Genomic DNA, 9,507 nt, shown 5'->3' with positions numbered 1-9,507 from the left:
TTCCAGTAAGAATAAACCCAGCCTATCCGATCTCTCCTAACTACAGTCCTCCATTCCAGGCAACATCCTGGCAAATCTCTTCAGCACTTTCTCTATTGACACCGCATCCTTCCTGTAGTGTGCCAACCAGAACTGCACACAATACTCCAAGTGCGGTCTAACCAAAGTTTGCACTGTTGCAACATGATATTCCAGCTCTTATACTCAATACCTCAGCCTATGAAGGCAAGCATACCAAATGCCTTCTTCACTACCCAATCCATCTGTGTCACCACTTTCTGCAAGTTACGGATTTGCACCCCAAGTTTCCCTCTGTACATCAACACTCCTAAGGTCTCTTACATTTATCCAATGTGTCCTTCTAGAATTTCAACCCTAAGGAATGCACAAGGACATTCTGCAAGCAGCACCAGGCTTATCTAAAAATGAGGCGTCAACTGGTGAAGATGCATGTGAAATACCACACGATAAACAGAGCTAACTGATCTCATACCAATGGATCAGACTGAAACTCTGCAGTGCTACAACATCTAGTCAGGAGTAGTGGTGGACAATTACACAGGTAACAGAAAGAGAAGGCTCTAAGAAGATCCCCATCCTCAATGCCAGTGGCGTGCAGCATGTGAATGCTGAAGATAGGGCTGAAGCATTCACAAACATGTTCAGCCAGAAAGCACCAAATATATGATTGATCTTGGCTTCCTTCTGAGATCCTGTCTGTCACTGAAGCCAGTGTTCAGCCAATTCCATAACTCCATGTGATAACAAGAAACAGTGGAGAGCCCTGGATACAACACTCAGGGGCTAGTCAACATCCCAGCTGTAGTACTGAAGACCTGTGTTCCAGAACTCTGTCCAGGTCTCCCAGTACTGTTAGATAAGATATCTTTATTAGTCACACGTACATCAAAACACACAGTGAAATGCATCTTTGCGTGGAGTGTTCTGGGGACAGCCCGCAGTGTCACCGCACTTCTGGTGCCAACACAGCATGCCCACAACTTCCTAACCCACACGTCTTTGGAATGTGGGAGGAAACACACGCAGACACGGGGAGAAGGTACAAACTCCTTACAGACAGCGGCTGGAATCAAACCCAGGTCGTCGGCGCTGTAATAGCGTTACGCTAACCGCTACACTACTGGGTGACTGCTTTGTCGAGTATCTTCACCCCATCCTCCGCAAAAGCAAGGATCACTGGGTGGCCAGCCGCTTTAATTCCACATCCCACTCCCATATTAACGTGTCTATCCATGGCCTCCTCTACTGCCACGTTGAGGCCAGATTCAGGTTGGAGGAGCAACACCTCATATTCTGCCTTGGTAGTCTCCAACCTGACAGCCTCAACATCGATTTCTCTAACTTACGGTAACCCCTCCCCTTCCCCCCCCCACCTTTGTTTCCCCTTATTCCTGCAGCCCACTCACCCCCTCTTTCCCCTCCCCCACCCTCATGACCTGCCCATCTCTTCCCCACCCCCTTTATTCCATGGTCCACTGCCCTCTCCTACCGGATTCCTTCTTCTTCAGCCCTTTGCCTCTTATACCCGTCACCTCTCAGCTTCTCGCATCACTCCCTTTCACCCCTCCTCCCCACCCACCTACCTTCCCCCCTCACCTGGACTCACCTATCACCTGCCAGCCTGCACTCCTTCCCTTCCCCCAACTTTCTTATTTTGGCTTCTGCCCTCTTCCTTTCTAGTCCCGATGAAGGGTCTCGGCCCGAAACGTTGACTGTTTATTTCCCTCCATAGATGCTGCCTGACCTGATGAGTTCCTCCAGTATTTTGTGTGTGTTTCTCCAGACTCCAGCATCTACAGAATCTCTTGTGTCTCTAAGTCAAACACCATCCTGGCTTGAAAATACAATCGCTGCATCTAAATCCTGGCATTCCTTCCCCAACAGCACTGTGGCAGCACCTTCACCAGAAGGACTGCAGTGTATCAAGAAAGTGCCTTTTCATCTTCTCAAGGGTAATAAGGGACAATAAATGCAGGTCTTGCCAGCAATGCCCAGATCCCTCAGAAATGAATAAATAAATGTTGGCTTTGACAGGTTGGGCTGAATCAGCTGTTCCCATGTTGTAAGTGGTGTGCAACAACAAAGTCATGAGTAGGCAGGTGAAGAAGAGGATGCAAATCTAACCAAGGCTAGAATGGGCAACATGCAACTTCTTTTTTTACGCAATATATGGTTCGGATTGGGATGTATTGCCTGAGCTACACATTAAATAGGTGATTTTGAAAGCAAATTGGATATTATCCAAAGGAAGATAAAGGAATGGATGTTGGGAAAGAGCATGCATGTAGAACTAACTTTAATACTTCTTGAATGACTTGAAGATTGCAATGACCTCCTGTGCTGTACTGTTCCACGAGTGATTCATTGATAAGAAGTACTCTGGCACAAAGCTGCACTTTGGCCCTGACCTGCCAGCAGCATTGCTCTGGGGATTCTTAGAGACTTTCATAATCCAGAAAGACTGACAACATCATGCTGAACCTATACAGATTTCGTTTTAGAATTCGACCTCGCTGTCAGATGTAGCAACCCTAGCAGTTATTTACAACGATAAATGCAGCAGAGTGATGAAAGACAGCTCCTGTTTGTTCACAACCCCACCCCCCCATCATTACACCATTCAGCTTAGCAGCAAGGACACTTCATCTAATTGACTAGGCTTTAATATAGAATTGTAACTCAGTGGATAAGTCTTTGAGCTCCTTAATTGTGCTTTCAAGACTAATTCTGAGTTTATTTACCATTTTAAAAGCCTGGACGTTTCTGTTCTCATCAACTTTTCTCCCTAATTCTCTCTGTTCAGCGATTACAATCTTGTTTTTTTCAAACACATCATAAACCACATAGATATCATCTTTATATAGTGCCTGACTGTTGACTTGTACGTAAACATCACTGCTCAGTACTTCTATCCAGTGGCTGTGTATGTAAAAACCAGAATGCAAACTGTTTTTTTTGCTTCATCAGCCACAATACTTTGTAGACAACTGTTTACAACATGGTGGGCCGAAGGGAATGTATTGTGCTGTACTGTTCTATGGTTAATGAGAACTTCTCAATGTCCCTGACCCCAATATCGTTAAGGACACAGACTCCAGTTACAATAACAAGTGTCCATTTATATGCTGGTGTTCATGAACAGAGAGAGTTTGCATTTAAGGGTGCCCACTGGTCAAAGCAGACAAGTTGGGCTGAATGGCCTATTTCCTTGCTATACAATTCAAGTTGAGTGTATTGTCATGTGCACAAGCACTGTGAGGTAGGGGTGCAATGAAAAACTTGCTTACAGCTGTATTACAGGCACATAGATTCAGACAACACACAGAACATGAGCCATGCATAAATTATAGCAGACAGAGAAGGAAAAAGATTCTATGCATACCTGCCAATTCTGAGCAATATCGTTTGAGTTGGACCTGACACATTCACTGCACAGAAAATGTCGTTTCCCTTTCAGCTTCTGAAGCTGTGATTTCACACCTTCCCAGGAAAGCTGCTGACCCCTGTGTTCCCTCAAAGTCTCTGCTGTGTTGAAAGCTTTACAGCCAAGGTAACAGGGAAGAAACCTGGCTCTGCCTTGACGTTCAGCTTCAATGAATTCAATGCATTTTCCACTTTTGTGCTCTTAAGCATTGTCACATAAAGCATGGGCTTAAATAAATGATTTTGTTATATAACCATAAATGAGGGTTCAGTAACACCATAAATGTGACCAGATTAGCACTCAGGGGTGCAGGCTGTTGATCCGGAGATAATGAATTCCACCTTGGTAACTGGGGAACTGAAATTCAACTAGCTAAATAAATCCAGAACAAAAACTGCCATCAGTCATGGTGCCCATAAAACACCCAGATTGTTGTAAAAACACATTTGCTTGGTTAATGTCCTTCAGGGAAGAAATTCTGCCACCTTTACTTGTAACTCCTTGATACACCATTGTGATTAACTCCTTACTGCCCTCTCCATTCAGAGGCAAGTAGGAAGGTGCAATAAATGTTGCCATCCTGTTTTTGAGAAAGTAATAAAATATAGTATCTATTTTGTGCAATTAGACAAGGAAAACACAGAAATATTTACTAAATCACAATAATTTCCAGACTTACCACTTACTTGGAACCTGGTCAGTAACTTCCTGCTTCCCACATGTTCTGGGTCCTCACTGAGTAATGGCCAATGCACTGCCTGTAAAACCAGGCTCTGCACCAATCACTGCCCTAATCTACTTCCTTGAGCTTTTCTGCATGTGAGACAAAAATAAGTAACAGGAAAGTGACTGGGACCCTAAAAGCAGAGTTCACTGAGTGATTCCCAGAACCTTGGTAATGTCCATAAATTACTGGATAATCCAGGTCCAATTTCACACAGTTGGCCAAATAACTCCCTGCTCAGTTCCAAAGATGCTTTTTCTCCCGTTTTATGGTGCATGTGCTCTCTGTGAAAGCTCGTTTTGCTGAAAAGAGTGTAAATTCCAGTAAATATTTGAAAGGTCTGACTAGACATCAAACGCTTCTGACCCGTACTGTCAGGAGACACTGTTGGTTCATTGGGTATCGAGGACTGTATTAGGTACAGAGGTACCTCATTTTTTGTGTGTAATTTATGTTTTTCTTGTGAATGTTGTGTATCTGATGCTCTGTGCCTATGATGCTGCTGCAAGTAAGTTTTTCATTGCACCTGTGCATAAGTGGAAGTACCTGTGGCAATAAACTGACTTTAAGTCAACTTTGGAATGAAAATACCAGTGGAATCGGTGATAAAAGGAGTCATTATAATGTTGTGATAAGAGAGAGAGATGTGTCACTGATAGCACTGCTGAGAACCTGATTAAGGGCTCAGCCCACGGTTGGTGCTCCCACAGCAATGAAAGTGGTCTCATCGCCGTATGGCTCGGTGTGGAGTGAACCACGGAGACAAAGTGCAAATAGCCACCTGTGAGGACGGGTGTTGGGAGGGCTAGGGTGAGCGGAGCTGTCATTCGGCACTGAGATATGGAGCTCAGGTTGCAACCTGACCTGCACTGTGAGTCTGGGCCATAGCTGGCTCATGGCAGCACCTGGTCCACGTGTAGGGGAGACCATCCAGATCCCACTGTCCCCTCATCACCTCAGTGATAGAAGTGATGAAAGCTGCTGTGTTTGTTCAGTGTCCAGCTCTCCCCAGCCCAGAGATCTCTTCATGGTTTCAAACACCACAGCCAGTGACCATCATTGAGCTTCGTACAAGAGAGCAACCTTCAGGCTTGGGAGAACTGTGCAGCCAAACAAAGAGAATCAGAATCAGGTTTATTATCACTGGCGTATGTCATGAAATTTGTTGTTTTGCGGCAGCAGTACAGTGCAAGACATAAAAATGACTATAAGTTACAAAAATAAATAAATAGCGGGAAAAAAATAAAGAGGTAGTGTTCATGGGTTCAGGGACCATTCAGAAATCTGATGGCAGAGGGGAAGGAGCTGTTCCTAAAATGCTGAGTGTGGGTCTTCAGGCTCCTGTACCTCCTCCCTGATGGTAGTAACGAGAAGAGGCCATGTCCCAGATGGTGAGGGTCCTTAGTGATGGATGCTACCTTCTTGAGGCACCACCTCTTGAAGACGTCCTCGATGGTGGGGACGGTTGTGCCCATGATGGAGCTGGCTGAGTCTTCAACCCTCTGCAGCATCTTGTGATCCTGCACATTGGAGTGTCTAAGCCTCTCTTATCCTGCTCTAAGATCCATCTAACCCTTCCCTCCCACATAGCCCCCTATTGTTCTATCGTTCATGTGGCTATCTAAGAGTCTCTTAAATGTCCCTAATGTATCTGCCCCCACAACCTCTTCAGGCAGTGCGTTCCACGCACCCACCACTCTCTGTGTAAAAAAACTTACCCCTGACATCCCCCTTATACCTTCCTCCAATCACCTTAAAATTATGTCCCCTCGTGTTAGCCATTGTCGCAATGGGAAGAAGTCTCTGACTGTCCACTCGATCTATGCCTCTTATACACCTCTATCAAGTCACCTCTCACCCTCCTCCTCTCCAAAGAGAAAAGCCCTAGCTCACTCATATCTCAAACCTATCCTCATAAGACATGCTCTCCAGTCCAGGCAACATCCTGGTAAATCTCCTCTGTACCCTCTCTAAATCTTCCACATCCTTCCTATAATGAGGCAACCAGCACTGAACACAATACTCCAAGTGTGGTCTGACTAGAGTTCTATAGAGCTACAACATCACCTCATGGCTCTTGAAATCAATCCCCCAACTAATGGAGGCCAGCACACTTCTTAACCACTCTGTCAACTTGCGAGGAAACTTTGAGGGATCTATGGACGTGGACCCCAAGATCCTTCTGTTCCTCCACACTGCTAAGAGTCCTGCCATTAACCTCTGTAACTGTAACATTTTATTCTGCACTCTGTTATTGTTCTACCTTGTACGACCTCAATACACTGTTGTAATGGATGGATCTGCATGAACGGTATGCAAGACAAGATTTTCACCGTACCTCGGTACATGTGACAATAGTAAACCAATTTACCAAGTTACCAATGTAGGAATAAAACCACCATTTCATTGCTGTAGGGGCACCAATGGAGGGAGTGTGTGCCTGTTCTAAAGTACAAGAGTACGTACCTTTGTGTTCAGGCTCCAGAACCAAGATCACCCCGTGGGGTATCACGAAGCCAACAGCGTACCAGGATGCTTCTAAAATAGTAACGCCTTGATTACATTTTTCCTGGGGAGGCATGTGACATCTTAGGCAAACATTTTCAAAACTCTCAACTTGCTAAGCCTTCTTGGATGACACCGACCAAATTCAGGATCTCCTCCACCAATCTGAAGGACAAGAGAAGCAGGGTACAAGGGGAAACCACCAAACTCCAATTCACATGCTGTTCTGATTTGGACATGTATTAGGTATTCCCTCTATATCACTGGGTTAAAGTCCTGGCACTCCCTCCCAGCCGCACTGTGGGAGTACTTGCATCAAATGTCCACAGAGGTTCAGGAAGGTGAATCAGTATCAAGTTTTCAAGGACAATTTAACCAACGCCCATATCCTGAGAACACATTCTTAATTGTAATTTATTGTTAATGGGCATTATTGAATAGTAGGATGCAATTCTTCAAATGTTAGAGAGTCACAGAATCATAGAGAAGGGAAACAGACCCTTCAGCCCACTAAATCCACACTATTGAGCACCCATTTACACTAAACTATTTTATTTTCCCCACATTCCTATCAACTCCCCCCACCCAAATTCTACCAACTACTGAAAAACTAGGGACAACTTACAGCAGCCAATTAACCTACCAACCTGCACATCTCTGCGATTTGGGAGGAAACCAGAACGCCAAGAGGAAACCCACACAGTCAAAGGGAGAACATGAAAATGCTAGACCTATAGCACCAGAGGTCATGATTGAACCAGGACACTGGAGGTGTGAGTCAGCAACTCTTCTAGCTGTGCCACTGCAGTTAAACAAATGAGTACAGGCCATCTTCTGGTTACGAATGCCTGATTTACAGACACCCCTACATACAAATGAGCTCCCATAATATTATTAAATTCAACAGCCAACGTATGTACATACAGTATGTTTGTCCCTACGAATGGAAGAACTAGTTTCCTCTCTCTCTCCACTTTTAGTATTTGTTCCTTATTTTCAGTCTTATGTGTTTTTGACGCCATTCATTACAACACTGTGGAGGTACAGTTACCACATCAAATAATTTTTGTGTACTTTCTGACTTATGGACAAAATCAACTTAAGGACACCTGTAAAAACGGAATCCATTCATTATGCTGGAATGGCCTGTTACTGTAAGTTGTCATTATGCAGTGCCTTGTGTTGAGAAACAGCAACCAGCCATGCTGGGAAAATATCATTGCAGACTCCATAGATGGAAACCTGTAGCAGTGAACATAGAAATAAATGGCACAAAATCTGATATTAGTTCAGTGTTGAAGTAAGAGAGAAGAACTTCAGCTCGACTGCATGGGAAGGAGAGGCTGTGGGAATGAAAATGAAATAAATCCCTTCGAAGTCTTCAGGACTTCTGTGAGCACAATATAATCGATTGCCATCTAAATCTGACTACTATTTGTTCAAGGATTTTAATCAACACTGCTGATTTGATTTCTCTTTAAAACTGTAGTCTCAGCACTTCCCTCACCCCTTTGTACTTTGTCTGTCTGCAGTCAGTTCTTCTTAATTACAGCATGAACAAGCAAGTAAGAAAAAAACCTGCATTATATAGCATCTTTGATGACCCCAATGTCCCAAATGGATGATTTTTTAAAAATAAACTTAGTGGTGTAATGTAGGAAACATAGCAGCCTTTTTGCATGTGGCAAGCTCCCACAAACAGCACTGTGCTACTAACAAGATAAGTTTAGTGATGTAGGTTAAGAGATAAACATTCTCCAAACATCAGGGATAACACCATTTGTCCTATTTGAAAAACTGTATTAATGAATCTTGTATATCTACTCAGGAGAGCTGGGAGGGCTTGGTTTAACATCTCGTCTGGAAAATAGGATCTCTGACACATAGACATAGAACAGTACAGCACCTACAGGCCCTTCGGCCCACAATGTTGGGCTGACCTGTAAACCTCACCTAAGTCTATCTAACCCCTTCCTCCCACATATCCCTCTATTTTAAATTCCTCCATATGCTTATCTAGTAATTTCTTGAATTTGACCAATGTACCTGCCTCCACCACCACCCCAGGCAGCGCATTCCATGCCCCAACCACTCTCTGGGTAAAAATCCTTCCTCTGATATCTCCCTTGAACTTCCCACCCATTACTTTAAAGCCATGCCCTCTTGTATTGTGCATTGGTGCCCTGGGAAAGGGGCACTGGCTGTCCACTATCTATTCCTCTTACTTCACTAACGGTGCACTGAAGTCTCAGCCTCGATGTTTGTGTTTGAATCTTTGGGGTGAGCCTGAAGCCAGAAGCTTCTGAAATATGAGTGAGGGTGCTAACCATTGAGCCATTACTGTCACAGGTGCAGCAACAATATGAAGAACGACGGAGGGGGTCTCCAATGGAGATTAAACAGGTAACGATGGGATATTTGGGCTGATTGGACCGGGATGTATAAAATCATGAGGGCCATAGATAGGATGAATAGTCGCAATCTTTTTCCCAGGGAAAGGGAATCAAAAGCTAGAGGCCATAGGTTGAAGATGAGGGGAGAAAAGATTTAAAAGGAACCTGAGAGGCAACTTCTTCACACAAGCTGCCGGAGAAAGTGGTTGAGGCAGGTACAATAACAACATTTAAAGGACATTTGGATAAGTACATGGACAGGAAAGGTTCAGAGTGATATGGGCCAAACACAAGCAATTGGGACTAGTTTAGATGGGCACCTTGGTTGGCACGGCTGAGTTGGACCGAAGGGCCTGTTTCCATGCTCTGTGACTCTATGCTTCTGTGTTTGATTTTGAGACACCACCGAAGTGTAACTGAAACTCCCTGATACAAGCCTC

Source organism: Pristis pectinata, chromosome 30, assembly GCF_009764475.1.
Source record: "Pristis pectinata isolate sPriPec2 chromosome 30, sPriPec2.1.pri, whole genome shotgun sequence".
Taxonomy (NCBI): Eukaryota; Metazoa; Chordata; class Chondrichthyes; order Rhinopristiformes; family Pristidae; genus Pristis; species Pristis pectinata.
The sequence above is the reverse complement of the archived record's forward strand: the minus strand, read 5'-3'. Positions refer to the sequence as shown.